The sequence below is a fragment of the Nicotiana tabacum genome, chromosome 1, assembly GCF_000715075.1.
Source record: "Nicotiana tabacum cultivar K326 chromosome 1, ASM71507v2, whole genome shotgun sequence".
Taxonomy (NCBI): domain Eukaryota; kingdom Viridiplantae; phylum Streptophyta; class Magnoliopsida; order Solanales; family Solanaceae; genus Nicotiana; species Nicotiana tabacum.
This window is the reverse complement of record NC_134080.1, coordinates 172,038,702-172,054,429: the sequence shown is the minus strand read 5'-3', so window position 1 is coordinate 172,054,429 and position 15,728 is coordinate 172,038,702. Positions and strand designations below refer to the sequence as shown.

The window sequence follows — 15,728 nt, the reverse complement described above, 5'->3', positions numbered from 1 at the left end:
ATTCAAGGGCTGGGTATCAATATGATTCTGTAAATAACAAGAAATGCATTGTGCTTTCTCAAATGATATGTTCCATGTCTACGTTTTTTCAAATAAGATGTGTAGTTTGACCTTTTATATTGACAGTCGTGTCACTTGGAAACAAAAGGTTGCTGACTTGATAAATGGCTTTCCAGAAACAATTTTAGAAGGCAAGTAAGTTAGCTGAATAGATTCTATTGTGAATGCTTTTGTCTAATCGCATCCATTTCCAACATGGCAAAATTAAACGCCATATATATATATATATATATATATATATATATATATATATATATATATATATATATATATAATTCTTTTCCGAGTATGTAATAATTTTTTGGTATATGTTACAAAAGAAACTTGCAAGTAAACTATATAAAGTTTTACTCGAAAAAGTCATGTTTTATTTTGATTTGTAAAGTTGATTGTTGATGAAATTTGACTTTTTCAAGATATACTATGTCTCAACCAGAAGCACCATGGAGAATTTATGAGTTCAATCTAAGTGAATATAATATCAAATTATTAACTTTCAACTACATCTTCCGGATGACCAATCAGGTACTGTATGTCAAACAGCTAAAATTTATAGCAATTGTTTAAAAACAAATACATCTATATTTTACACTAATTATGTGTTACATGACTCGATATACACGCGCCGAGAAACTAGTTTAACCATAACTATTAACGGAGGATATAAACCATTTCGTATAGTTGAGCAAATTTGGAAATTTTCCCTTAAATGAAAAAGAACGAGAACCTCATTACGAGGAAAATAGTAGCAGAGAAAGGAGCTCAACGGTATACAGAAAGATTGTATGGTGGAATTCCAGAAGTTAACCATGAGTTAAGGTGCAAGGGTATTCAATTTTGTATCCAAGCATCAGCAGCCAATACATAATTGCCTCTGAAACGTCTTTATATTAAACAAAACACTCAAGCAGTTGAGTGATCAACATGAAAGAAGAACCACGAACGGTTGAGCCGAGAATAAATTGGCAAAATCTCGAGGCTGAATCTGTTTCTCCCTTTCAATGTAGGATAAACCTCCTATCTAATAAAAAAAAGAACTGTAAAATGAAAATGAAAAGGGTTGCGAATGAAATTTCTTGGTATGCTCTAAATAGAGTATTACACCATTTGATCTAACAAGTGAGAGTGCTAGAGCTAATATGGTTTTTCAACTCCACAAATGTCCTCTGCATTATCAGAAATACTGTTGACAAAGTAGTCTTTTAGAAGCAAGACAAATAAGCAACTCCGTTTTAATGTCATGCTCGGTAACACAAAGGAAAGCATCATAATTAGGCTGCTGGCCTAAAGATGGGTTTGTCTAGCTACTGAACAAAGGGCAAACTACAGCACATGTTCTGGTTTTATTTCAATGGCGGGACATTGGTAATTAGACTTGTAAGCCACAACACAACAGAACATATGATCCAACAAACCACACAAAAGACCAAGACACCAGCCAAAATGGTGGCTAATGGAGGGCCTGATGCATCACTGCTTTTGTCTGATCCTCCTGAAGAATTGCTGTTTGATGCTGATATAGGTAGTAGTCTCTGCCTTAGCTGCACACACACAGCATTGTTGAATCTGAACAACAAAACAGAGAACCAAAAACTTGTAACATCCTTTGACAACAGAACAGCTAAGTACAATGAAAATGATATCATAAACCACGGAAGTTGTGCTCAGGAGACATCAGTTGTCATCTATGTTGCTCGGACTCTCCAAAAATACTGTTGCATCCGTGTCGGATCCTTCAAAAATGCACTACTTCTGGAGGATCTAACATGCACCCGGCTGCATATTTGAAGAGTTCGAGCAACATAGGTAACCTCTACTTTAAAAAGCCTGTACTTTTTGTCCTTGTTGTAGAGCTCCATACACCCATTAAACAAGAAAGTGAGTCAATATACGTTGTACATACAGATTTGGAAAACATATACTGAAAAAAAGCGGGACCTCTATTTTCAAGCATCCAATTCAATAATAAAATCTGCAGAAGTTTTCCAAGCCCTGGATAGTAAAAACAGCTATAGACCTTTTAAGGCATGGCAAAGTAATGCAAGTTTTCTAATGTTTGGATGTCAAAAAGTGGCAACTTCATTCACCACAATAACATGATTGGAAATCAGAATTACTTCATGTCAAAGTAAGCTTCTCCAGAAACCATACAATGTCATTAATTTAAGTACCTTTTGACAATTTCTCTTTGTTCCGTCCAGAGGTGGTTTTACATCAAACGATTTTGTGGTGAAGGAGAGAGAACGCCTTTGAGATCGATTTTAGCAGATTTATAAATCCTAGCATATTCTCAAACCTTACAACTGAACTGAACAACAGGATTCAAAAGCCTTCACTACTATGCAGTCCATTTCTAATGGTGCACATAGTATTTATTACTTCCTCTATTCCAATTTATGTGATGCACTTTCCTTTTTAGTCCGTCCCAGAAAGAACGATACCTTTTTATATGTAAAAACAGTTTGATTTCAAACTTCTCATTTTAGTTTTAATGAGATTATTTATAGCCACACAAATATCTATGGCTTTTTTTGGACCAGAAGTTTCAAAAGCTTTTCTTTCTTAAACTTCGTACCCAGTCAAACTACATAACATAAAATGGAATGGAGGAAGTACCATTGATTGTTGAATTATAGTTATACAGGGAGGATAAACAAGGAAAACTTCTATAAACAAAGCAAAAACATTCAGTAGGAAGCCAAAGAGTCGTGCAAATGATCTGAGTTCAAACATTAGCACCCTAGTAATCGAGGAAGCTGGAACGAAGATTAACGGAGTCTAGGTTTCAATCCCTGAAAAGATAGAAAAGTTAATTAATTTCTCTTCATTTGTCTAAGCCTTGATGGGCAAATTTATCTAGTACCGTGGTGGGAGGACGCAAGCACCCGATGAAATAACTAAATTGCGCGTAAACTGGTTCTGGCACCACCTGTATTAAAAAATTTCACACACACTCACTTCACTTCCCTTCACTTCCCTCCATACGCACACTCTCACCCACTTGGTCATTTAACTAGCTGCAGAAGGTATTGTATGTCACCAATGAACAACCCATTAATTCTAAAATTACTACAAATTTTAGACCAAAAGAACAAGTAAAAGAAATAATATTGAGTCTAAAAGAGTGTAAAATTGAAGCATTTGTACCTGGAATTGAAGTGGGCAGGGAAAGCACCGTGGCTAGGACTGAGGAAGGTAACGAAGGAAGATTGAGGCCTGTGTAGGGGACGCTGAAACCCTAGAACGGCTTGGAATGGACGAGCAGAACAATGGACGGACGCCATTTCTGTGTGCCAGACGTTTGCTTGTCTCTACTAATAGTTAGATTTTGTGAATTATGAATGAATAATGACAAATCTGAAATTAGTGAATGCAAATAAATGATGGTGACAAGGTACAGAGAATTTGTGATGGACCCTTTATGAATTATTCGACAAAAGATTCTATTGGGTTTTTTATAAAATAAAATAAAATAAAAAGTATTTCTATTGCTTTATTTTTTACTTTTAGGTCTTTTATTTCCAATTTGTGTCTAATAATCACAACCGATTTGTACCGTGTAAGACCCATTAAAGAGAAAATAGAAAACTTATTTTCAAGGTTCGAACTAAAATCTCTGGTTAAGTATGAGGGAATCACGTTCATCTCAACACAATTCTTGTTGATTATTGATTTATTTTGTCTCCCTTTTCCTTTTCTCTTGGCTTTTTTTCGATAATTAAATGGAAATAAAAATAATAATAATAAGAGCTGGCTCATCTCATTACTTTGATTATCTAGAATTAGATTTAATTGCTTGGTAGGATTAGTAGTTTAGTATCATCACCTTAAATGGTTAAAAGTTGTAGTTTTATGGAGTACTTTTTCTAGTATTATGTTTTTTGTAACAGGAAAAAAATTGCTTTTAGCTTGCCGAATAATTGTTTATATTACTGAGAAGTTTACTCTGAGTAAAACTGTAGTATAGAATCTCTAATAACTTTCAGATGGAGTAATGCGAATATTTATAATAACAAATGGAGAATTAAGAGTACTTATTTGGGACTTGTTATTGTTAAAACAAACATTTTGCTAGTCGATCCAACTTGTTCTTTGACATGTGCTATTGTCTATGACTCTATGTCAAAGCTAATTGTGTATGGCCCGGTCAAGGAGATAAACAGATTTGCAAAAAAGGAACTTGCTTTTTGTATGTAAATCATAAAAAAGAATGGGTTATTGAAAATAGGAATATGGGGAAAGGGAATAAAACACAATCTCCTTTTTAGAAGTATCAGCTTATGTCACATAAGTTAAGTTAATACTTCCTCTGTTTCAAAAATATTAAACATTATTTCCTTATTAGTTTGTTCCAAAAAAATTGACACCTTTTAATATTTCTTGTAGCCACACAAATGCTATAACAAATTTCAAATCACAAGTTTCAAAAGTTTTACAATTACACAAATGCTATGGCTTATTTAAGACCACACATCTTAAAAGTCTTTTTATTTTTTGTTAAAGTTTGTGCTAAGTTAAACTAAGACAATCTTTTTGAAACGGAGGAAGTAAATTGTATGGGAGAAGGCCCTTTGGCAAACTTCTAAAATCTATTTATTTTTGTCCCTGCAGGAACCCTTTTGCAGAAGCTCCTAAACGCCCAAACTAAAGCTAATAGCTTTACTGTTGAACACCTAGATTAGTTACCAATAACTGGCAGCTCTGAAGAGTATAGAAAGTTTAATTTATAAAGAAAGAAAGTACTGTTATTGCTAAAATACTTAACGCAGTCAAAGATTTGAACAATAAAAATAGTAGCCTTCACAAAACTTAATTTGGAATTAGCTCCAATCTAGCTGTTATAATCCATCTAGAACTGAACACAGATCAGTTTTCCGGTTACTGACTACAGAAGAAATGATCCAAACAATTCAATAAGACCTGCTTGGAGCTGAAAAAGGTTAGAAGCATATTAGATGTAGTATCTATTGCTGCTGCTATTTGAAGGTGCAAAGCATCCGCAAAGATGGACCTTCTTTCTCTTTTCACTATTTCTCTTCCCAATATGGATGAAGTTCTTCAATACAATACCTGCGTTGCTCCTGGAAAATCTGCTTCTGGCTATGCTATTCTTTTCATCATCCAGTTTCAGTAACATGTAGTGAAGTTTTTGAACCTCCAATTGTAGTCGTTCAACCTTCTCAGACCCCTTTCTCGCCTGCTCTGAAACTCTTTTGCGCTTGATATTCATGACCTCTTTTGATTCTGCTGAAGTACTTCCTGTAAGAAGTGTGCTTTCTTCTGCATTCTTCAGTAAATGGGCGTTCAAATTGACCAGCTGAACAACCGTTAGCTCAGTTTCTTGTAACTGTTCTTTTGCTGCTTCAAAGTCAATATTTTTGGCTTTTCTAGCCTTTCTGTTAGTATACAATTTCCTTCTCATGTTATCAACAGTCATCTGAAGACTCGTCAATTTCTCAGCATCAGAAGCAAGTCGCTCCTGAATCTGCTTGGTTGTTTCATGACTTGCGTTAGAGGAGTTCATTGATGACTCTAACTTATCAACACCCAACTCCTTTTCCATTTCTGCATCTGCGGTTGGATGATTGCTCCTCCAATCCAAATCACTAAATTGATTGTACCCTATAGTCCGCTCTGTTGGATAATTTGCCGGTTTCTTCAAGTCCTTTACACTTTGTTTGGGGCTGCATCCCTCTGTGGTTTCCCATAGCTCAAGCATCTGATCAACTGCTCTGTGTGCCTCAGAAGAACTTCTTCTAGCTCTTTGTGGTGAGTCATCAGAGACATGACATGATCAAGTGGTATATCTTTCATTCGGTATCCTGTTTCGGCCGTCAAAGGATTTGGGTTTCATCTTTTGCCTATTATGACCATCACCATGCTCATTCCTCGGACTCCTCCTTTCTGCATGTTCATGTTTCTCTAGATCAGAACTACGCCGAGATTTTAATGCCTCAATTTCACTTCCAGCACTGTCTCGACCACACCTATTGTATGAAGATACCTCCAAAATAGGCTTGTTCCTCTCTTCCACTACTTTTTCAACAGCTTTAATCCTGATCCTCAGCTCCCGCAAATCTAGGATGTCTTTTGTCATGACATGTTGATCTTCTATCAGCTTTCCACCGCTACTTCCATCAGGATGAACCACAACATCAACACACTGCAAATATATGCAGGAAGAAGAAATTTCAACAGGAAAATTGCAGCTGATCACAAACTCTCCAGGATAAAATGATTTTCATATATTCCCTATGTACTTCTAAATAAAAGTCCATAGAATATTCTTACAAGTCAACTGGGCAACACGAAACCAATGTTTTTTTCCCCTGATAATAGTTGTGCCAGGGCAAACTTGAGCACACCTCGACTAATCTTTACCGGGTACGTGCTATCTCCCACCAACACAGGAACCAGACAACTCTGTCCATCAAGGCTTAGGCAAACAACAACAACAACTAACCCAGTGCAATCCCACACAGTGGGGTCTGGAGAAGGTAGTGTGTACGCAGACCTTATCCCTACCTTATAAAGGAAGAGAGGTTGTTTCCGATAAGCCCATCAAGGCTTAAGCAAATGGAAAGAAATCCTTTTTGTCTCTGCTGGGATTTGAACCCTAGTCCTCTAAGGTTTGCACCCACTTCATACACCACTAGGCCACATCCTTTTCTGTTACAAACCCAATGTTAAAATTAACATTGTTGAGCTAGATCTTCTTCAACAATCTAGACGCAAGTCATGAGTCTAAGTCAAGCAAACAAGTCAGTCTATCCCTAAGAAACGAGATATCATACACAGGAAATTGCTCTGAAAGAATGAAGCCTCAATAGGATGAATTTCAAAGAGAAAATACTGACTAAGAATAGTATTCAAAGTATAACAAACATATGTTAAGAATAGTTCCAGGAGATTTTCATCCAAACCTCGACTTCACAGAGCAATCAAACCACTGATGTTTTAAAGAAAAGGTCATGTTAAAACCCAAAAGGCTTGAGTTACATTCAGGCCCAACAACAGAAATATCATCAGTTGCAGTAAGTATGAGAATAAAAGAAACATGTACATCAGTTAGTAGTAGAAACTACATTACCTTTGATTCCTGAGAGCCAGCTTGCTCAAGCCTCGTGTGGAGGAGCGCATTATGCTCAAGCGATACTACATCATCCCTCAAAGAGGCTATTGCAGGAGCATATGCATGTAATTGCAACTTCAGTTCTCCCATTTCTCTCTCCATTTTATTGATTTTTCCTTTCACCTGCTCCATCTCCAAGCTTTTGGAAGCATTTTCACCTTCGACTCTCCCGCAAAACTTAGTTAACTCATCCATCTTGGTTTCCGGTAACACTTCTCGAATGGAGGAAATCTGGAAATCAAAATAAACTGTTTCTGCTTCTGCCTCCCATAAGCCAAACTCATAGTCTTTCTCCTGGAGCTCCGAATTTAGGCAGTCTTCTCCGACTCGTTGCTCTTCAATTTCTTCATGCAATTTATTTAATTCGCCCACCAAATTCATGTTCGCTTCTAGAAGGCATTCAATTTCCTTGTTCTGAGTTGTATTCTCTCTCGATATTTCAATTATCTTCTTTTCTAGATTTTCATTCATCTTCGAGGATTCTAGACAGTCAGCCTTTAGTGCATCTAGAGCCCTACACAATTCTGAGTTCAAACTTTCAGATGCTTTAAGCTTCTCTCCTGCTTTCGAAAGCCCGGCTTCTTGCTTGCCAAGAAGTTCTTTTCCAGTTGATATTTCCAGCTTCAAATGATCATTAGATCCCTTGACCTCATGAAGCTCATTTTCTAACCTTTGAACTGATTTCTTCAGAAGTAGGTTATCAGTTTCCTTCATTTCCAGCTTCTTGTTAAGTACATCCATCTCCTTCTCAAAGTCAAGGATAACACAATAAAGTTTGCGCATGTCTTCATAAATGGACTTTAGCTCATCTGTTTTTTCAGTACCATAACTCTTCAAAATCGTAGAGAAATTACCAAGAGTTAGTGTCTCAAGTAGCAAACCATCATTTTCCTGCTCCACTACCCCTTTCTCCTCCTTGATCTCTGAGAGATTTGTCAACAATGTTTCATTCTCATGGAGCACTTGAGAGTATTTATTTTGTAATTCAAGGTAAGCTGTCTGCAACTCATCATGCTTGACACAGAGAGTCCGAACCTCCACCTCAAGTATGGCAGTTAGTTGACTACTGCTGCTCATTTCTGACTGCAATTTCTTGTTCATCTCTACTAGGTCATGATTGTCTTTTTGCACTCTTACCAGCTTCTCTTCCATGATATTAAGCTCCTCCTCCACAGATTTCTTCATCGACTCCACTTCCAGGCCCTTTGATTTCAGCTCCGCAAATAGAGTTAAAAGAACTGAGTTTTCGACCAACAACTGCTGCTTATCATCCTCATACATTCTGAGGGAACATTTCAGATCCTCAACACTGCCCAAGATATGATGCAGGAAAGTTTGTTCATTTTCCACCTTATCTTCAGACACAAGGTGAGAGTCATTTTCAAAGACCCTGAAAACTTGATATATCACCATTCTCAACCTTACAATTTCATCTACCAAAATCTCTGCTTCAACCTGCTGTTCAAGGCTCTCATTCTCTACCTCTAAAATCAATTTGTCAGCCAATTTCAATGACTCAATATGTTTCTGACACTCAATCAAGAGAGAATAATTCTTTTCTTCCATATCTTGTAAAAACTTCTGCAGGATGAAAATTTCAAACTGAGATTTTAAAGCTCTGTTAAATTCTTCTTCAAATTCTTTCTTCCTCCACTTACTCTCTCCCTGCAGGTGATGGATATGGTTTTACATGTAAATTAACCGGGTCTCACTCTGATGAGTAATGTTGGTCCTTTCTTGTTTCTCCATTTCAACAGAAACTCCAAGTTCTTCAACTTGTAGCTGTTTTACTAGTTTCTCCTTCTCTAGGCAAGCATACCTTTCTTCGAAAACCATAAATGTTGTCCCCAGTCGCCGTTCAACTTTTTTCAACTGAACAGCTAGGTTACCTCTTTCAGCAAGAATATTGGACTTCTCATTCATCATAAATTGGCATATCTCTTCTAAACCCTTGGCCTTTTCCCTTAGACCTTCAAGTTCAGCTTTTGCACCAAAACAAGAGTTCTCGAGAACATCATTTTTCTCTAGGAGTTTCTGCATGTTCTCACTTAAAATTTGCAACTGAGAGAGCAAAGCAGCTTTTTCAGTGACAAGAGTAGATTTCTCTCCATTGAGAATTTGACAAGACTCTTGCAGTGCTCTCACCTTTTCCTGCGATCCCTGCAATTCATCATTCTCATCTGAGAGGGAACTCTGTAAAGTAGCCGTCTTCTTCAAAAGTTCATCCATGTCTTCCAACTTCTTGTGGAGGACTTCTTTCTCGCTTCTGATCTTCTCACAGATTATCCTGAGCTTGGAGTTCTCTTCATGCAAGCTCTTTATTGAAGAGTTGATACATTTAGGGTTTATACCTGTGGCCTTCACTTGCTCTACTAAAGCCTGATAGCTACTGTTTAGGTCCTTGGTTTCCTCTTTCAAAAATGAAATCTCTTGCTGAAGGTTGTTACTTAGTTCAACTTGTTGAGCAACCTCCTCTTCAAGTTTCTCCTTCATCTTCTTCAAGCTAAGGATTTCATTTTCCAGATTGTTTATCGAATTGGCTGAGGATAATTTCAGTTCATTCAGGCTCTTATTTTCATCCTTCAATCGCTTAAGTTCACCTTCCAAACTATTTTTGCATGTTTCCATGTCCTTCAACAGCTCAAGACAATTTTTGAGTTCCACGGTCAGAGGTCTCTGGTCTTCTTGTGATTGACAGTGCAAATTCTGCAGAGTCTGAAGGGTGGCTTCAATTTGTGCATGTCTTAAGTGCTCATTTCGCATATCAACTTGAATTTTCTCCAACTCTATCTGCTTCTTAGAGAGTTCTTGATCTTTCGTTGCGATCTTCGTTGCCAAATTATCTGCCTCTCGGCACAATGAATGATTTAACATCTCCAGCACAACACACTTGTCCTCGGCATTTTTAAGCTTTGCAGCTCCTATTGAAAGCTCACCATTAAGGCGTTTTACATCCTCTTGGGCACAAGATAGTTCATTCTTAAGTTTGGATATTTTACCCAGACAGTGTTTATAGTCACAGACAGCAGCTTCTTTGTTCTCACTTAGCTCCATCAGAACAAATGTCAGTTTCTTGATCTCAGCTTCAGCTCCATCAGCTCTCTCCTTAAGCGTTCTGGATTCTTCCTGAGCCACCAATAGATTTTTCTCAAAGTCAGATATGTTTACCATGCATAGCTTATATTGATCATGGACAGCATCCTTTTCAAACTCAAACTTAGAGATCTCATTCCTAAGATTCTGAGCTTCGGTTTCTGCTTTAATTGCATGCTTATTTAGTTCTTTTGTCCCTTCAAGTGCTTGACTAACCTTAACTTCCAACTTAGATATCCTTCCCAGATACTCCTTATGTTTGCTCAAACTAGCATCCCGTTCAACCTCTAATTTGATAAGGGATTCCTTCATCTTTTGAACTTCATTTTCAGCTCTGCTAGCTCGTTCACTGAACTTCGTGGAATCCTTCTGTGCACTATTGAGCTCCCTCTCTGCAGCAGATAACTGTTCCAGGCATTGCTGATACTGAATGAAGGTAGTTTCTTTTTCTGCTTGCATACCAGCTAGGGCTTCCTTCAAGTTTCGAACTTCAGCTTCAGCTTCACTGACACGCTCCGACTGAATGAGGATTTTGGCCTTGAGATTCTCATTCTCATCAGACAATTCGGGTACTTGATTATGCGAACGTTTTTCCTTTTCTTCTGTGTTTCTGTTCAATCCTTTGCTCAATTTTCCTTCGAGGAACTTTGAGTTTTTTAACATTTCTTCTCCAGCCCCAAGCATCTCAAGCAACTGCTTTAAACCCCACTCACGTGTTCCCTTATCAGAATCACCAGTATAAGTCCCAATCTTCTGTGCAGCATGTATACTAGATGGTGTTAAACCCATCACATACTGTTGCAAGTTATCTGTGTCAGAGGATGCATGAATCGGGCACCACTGTCGTGGAGTATGTGGCTCTGTATACAGTGTGGAAGATCTCATAGGTGAATCTTCATCCAGTAGAAAAGGCACTTGGTCAGGAAATGCCTCTGACATGGTTTTATGGGCCTGCCTTAGCTCGCCTGTTACATGATCATATCTTTCAGCTAGTGCCCTGTACAACTCCTCAACCAGCTTCATTAGCTCAGGCCTCTTTTTGTAATACATTTCAGCCCTTCTTGCAAATGAATCGGCATCTTCTTCAATGAGCTTGATCATTGACTTTACTTTAGCATCCATTTCTGTTGAAATAAGATGCGAAACAAGTTAAGTTCCTCAATGAGATTTTACAAACAAGTGCATCACAAGAAACTTATGCATAATTTTCCAAGTACCACATATAGAAGACAATACAATGATATATTCAACGTAGCAGGACTTATCGTGACATCAAACTCACGAGCTATACGATGAAGCTTGGGAAAAAGTGATAGAGCATAGACTTAGGGACACTACAAAAGCGAGCGGAAATCATTTTTCGATTTATACCTGGTACATTTACAATGGAGGCTATATTCTTGCAATGAAAATTTACACGGAGAGGAAAAAGGACCTACAAATGGTGTTCATTGACCTAGAGAAATCATATTATAGGTTGCTAAGAGAAGTCCTTTGGTGGTATTGGAAAAGAAAGGAATTCATATTAAATATATAGAATGCAATAAAGGATTTATCAAGGAGCTGTCACTAGTGTAAGAGCAGTGGTAAGAGATAAAAAGGAGTTCCCTTTTACTGTACTTTTACATCAGAGATCCGCATTGAGGCCGCACTCGTTTACCTTAGTTATAGATCAGCTAACTAACAATATACAAGATAAGGTCTCATGCTGTCTGCTAATTGCAGACGATATTGTGTTAATTGATGAAACTAATAAGGGTGTCAAACAAAACCTTGAACTATGGAGAAGCATTGTAAAGAAAATGTTGTAGATGCATAGAAGCGAGAGTGAATATAGACACTGCAAGTTTAGACAACACAAAAAGGGTGAGGTTGGATTAAATTAGACGGGATTGTGGTCCCTAATACACAAGTCAGTTATTCAGAGTAGATCTTTCAGGAGAACTGTGATAGATGCAGATATTACACATACAATCATAATAGGATGGTTAAATGGAAAAGTACTAATTGTGTGTTATGCGTTGAGAGGATATTTACCAAAGTGAAAGGCATGTTCTATAAAATGGTTGTAAGACCAGAAACGTTATATGGGAGTGACTGTTGGGCCAGTAGGTCCAACATATCCACAAGATGAGTGTCGTAGAAATGCGGATGTTAATATGGATGTGCGGAATTCATACAAGATTGGACAAAATTAGAAATGATCACAGTCGACAAAATTCGCAAGTAGCACGCATATATAAAAATCAATTTAATTATCCGGGTTCCAGTTCTGCAAAAAGGGACAGCAACAAATCTGAGACGCCTAGCAGATTATCTGCCCTTTTATCAGATTGTATGTAATGCAGAGAGGAACAACTGCTCCAGATATGAGTATCGGCTTGGTTGTAGCTTGTAACCAATTTATCTGCTAGTCTAAAGTAAAGATCCATCTTTACAAGATAATGGAATAACAGATCTATGCATATTCAAGCACAGGACCACCTGATAGGCAACACACCAGATTCCACCCTCATACCTCATGCTGGTAATCCACTCACAGGCACAAATTGCATACAGACATTTAATACACTTTCCTTAAAAAGAACACATAAATATCTAGGTTCTAGCAACTTCTTATGCATACACGCATGAATGAAGACTCAAGGCAAGCCTTCCATCACTGATATTTTATCACTTCCAATTATAAGATCAAAATATATGTTTTCAAAAACTCATAGATGTACAGAGGGAGACAAGGAGAAGAGATAGTGCTTTTCTCAATTCATTTGCACAGAATAGGTTATAATAACTCTCCATAGCCATGATTATCATGCAAAATTCTATTTTTGCATCGATTGGTCTTCATACACACCACAGAACATATCTTGTCAGTGCAAAGCGGCATACCAAGTTTTCGTAAGACCAGAAGAAAACCATCGTTTCATTAATTCAAACAAAAGCTTAACATCAAAATAACAAGTAACAAATTCAAACAATCAAATGGCATGAAGTTTGCTTCTCCTGAGGAAGACATAACATGGAAATGTATTCAGAATGAAGTTATTTCTGCAAGGCCAAGAGAAGCGCCTTGCAGTAAGATTTTCTTGAAGGCATTTTGAGTTTTTTGGAATATGGCTATCCCACCACCAAGAGTACAAGCGCCTCGTGTCAGAATGTAGCAAGGTCGCCATGACTCCAGCAAAGAACAAAAGGGCAATAGGTTTTGTCCTTGTAACATCCTGATCTTTATACCAGTAAAAGAAATTATGAATCCACGCCAGTGTCAGAACTTTATATTGCTCAATTATCAAGGTCTAGCAGCTTCAGTTCTCTCGCCTAGCCAACAGAACAGCTGAAGAAAACAATTTTGAATTAATAAAGGATCAAGACCTGAAACTATGACAACATGGATAAAGACATCAATATAGCATTGCACCATACCTGCTCTGCTTCTGTGCCAGGTATGGACCACCAAAGACACTGTAATTCTTTATTAATTCAGAAGGTTTCAAAGCTAAGAAGCTTCTATCTTGAAAACGCCAAATACATGCAAGTCTTTATCAATTTGGCCCCAGAATAAGAATGTGTCTAGATAGAAATGGAAAGCACATCATAATATCATAATTGACAGAAGTATCACAATCAGAACAAGAAAGAGAAACTTCTAAACAAACTGTGCGGTACATCACAAATCAGGCAACTTCTAAACCAAACAGTTCAAGGCCTCACACAGGCGTTGCCACCTTTGTCCAAGGGGTGTCACCGGAACTATATGTTGAATCCCCTCGGCTTCTTCCTGTGTTTACTTATTTGTATTTTGACTCCCTAAGTGAAAATATCTGGCTCCTCCACTACACTTGTCAATTGGTAAAATGAGAGTGGAGAACACCAAATGATGTTTAACCATCAAGATTTATAAACCCCACAACAGAAAGTCAAAGAGTTTGTGCAAATGGACGTGAATAAATGTACAAAAGATCAATCTTTATATAATTTGGGTCAAACAACTAATCTATTTGAAATGTTGTCAGCACGATTTCAAACATATCAAGCAGTTCCCATTAAGCAAAATCACCAATTAAAATGGACATGACTAAGACAAATGAGACGCAAGAAAAAAAACTCAAAAAAAAAGGACCTTTAGAACAATTAAAAGAAAGAATGAGAAGAAGCTTACAAAAATACTGAAAGGTGATAAGAGCAGAGTGATGAGCAGCCATGAAAGTGAAACTTCATTTCCTTGCAGGCCAGCATTTCTCATTCACTCTCCTTTGCCCCCATCTGCATCCGCATTTTGGTCAATGTGACTAAAACTGTTAAAGTGGAGACAAATGTGAATTACTTCTATTAAATGCAGCTTTGAATGGGCATCAGTCTTCACTATACATTATACAATACAATGGGCATGATATAAAGTACGTATATTTCGGGATACACACGCTGTTTGTTGAGTTTTTGAAAGAAGAAAATGTTTGTTTGAACTGTTTTTGTCTAAAAAGTTTTATTTTCAAAAAATAATAATTAAAGGCCAACCTTTTAAATCTTTCAAAAACTCTAACAAACAAACACCAAATTATCTAATTTACAAATCATAAATTAGTGGAGCATACATTAGTTATAATTATAATTAAGTTTAAAGTTTTTATGTAGAGACATATCAGGCAATCAAATGCACATTTAGAATTTGAATTATGGGGTCGGATTCAAAATTTTATCACACGTGTACTTCAACAAATTAAGGTGGATTTGTTTTTGATTTTGCAAAAATGGAAATTTTAAACTCGATTTGTTTGTGGTTTTTGGAGAAAAATATTGTTTGAACCTTTGCAAACTTTTGTTTATTCAAATTTTCAAGTATTTCAAAAACTTAAACCAAGTAAACTGATGTCCTAAAGTAGAGTAAGAATACCAAAAAAACGTGTCAGGTAATTATGGGCACTGTGAACTTAGAAAGCGCTTAGATAGGAAAAGTAATAATTCGATTTATGAGATTCCTTAAAAGGATTATATTCACATTCGCTAGATGTTATTGATGCTTTATAGCATTGGGGAAATTTTATTTTGTGTCTCATACAACTGACACTAATTATATAAGGCAATTTTTTTGTCTCACAATTTTGTGAACCCAGATTTTTGTAGACCCAGAAGTGTAAGATTGGGGTCCACAAATTTGCGAGACAAAAAGGAGTCTTATACAACTAGTGTAAGTTGTATGAGACACAAAATAAAACTTCTCCGGGATCTCAAAATGTTCTTTCTTGGGTCTTATAGATACTTTATCCATCGACCTTGTCCCCAAATCTCTCTTGCACCTATGTTAAATACGGGAATAATATAACATACCAAAACTTTTAAAGGTGTGTCAATTACACACCACTTCGGTGTTTGACCACATCTGCTTAAAGATTGCTATTACACGCGCCAATCAGCGTCTGATACGTGTCATAAATCGTTAAAAAAA

The 15,728-nt window shown here is 37.0% G+C and overlaps 1 long non-coding RNA gene and 1 pseudogene across 1 annotated transcript; both read right to left on the bottom strand.

Annotated features, from left to right (window-relative positions):
* Window positions 1-1,106: 1,106 nt before the first annotated feature.
* Window positions 1,107-3,489, bottom strand: LOC107819980 (uncharacterized). Its single transcript, XR_012710242.1, has 2 exons — window positions 3,208-3,489; window positions 1,107-1,626 (listed from the first exon to the last, which is right to left on the bottom strand). It is a non-coding gene; the product is annotated as an uncharacterized LOC107819980 (long non-coding RNA).
* A 1,309-nt stretch (window positions 3,490-4,798) lies between these two features.
* Window positions 4,799-14,695, bottom strand: LOC107819761 (protein NETWORKED 1A-like; annotated as a pseudogene).
* Between the last annotated feature and the right edge of the window lie 1,033 nt (window positions 14,696-15,728).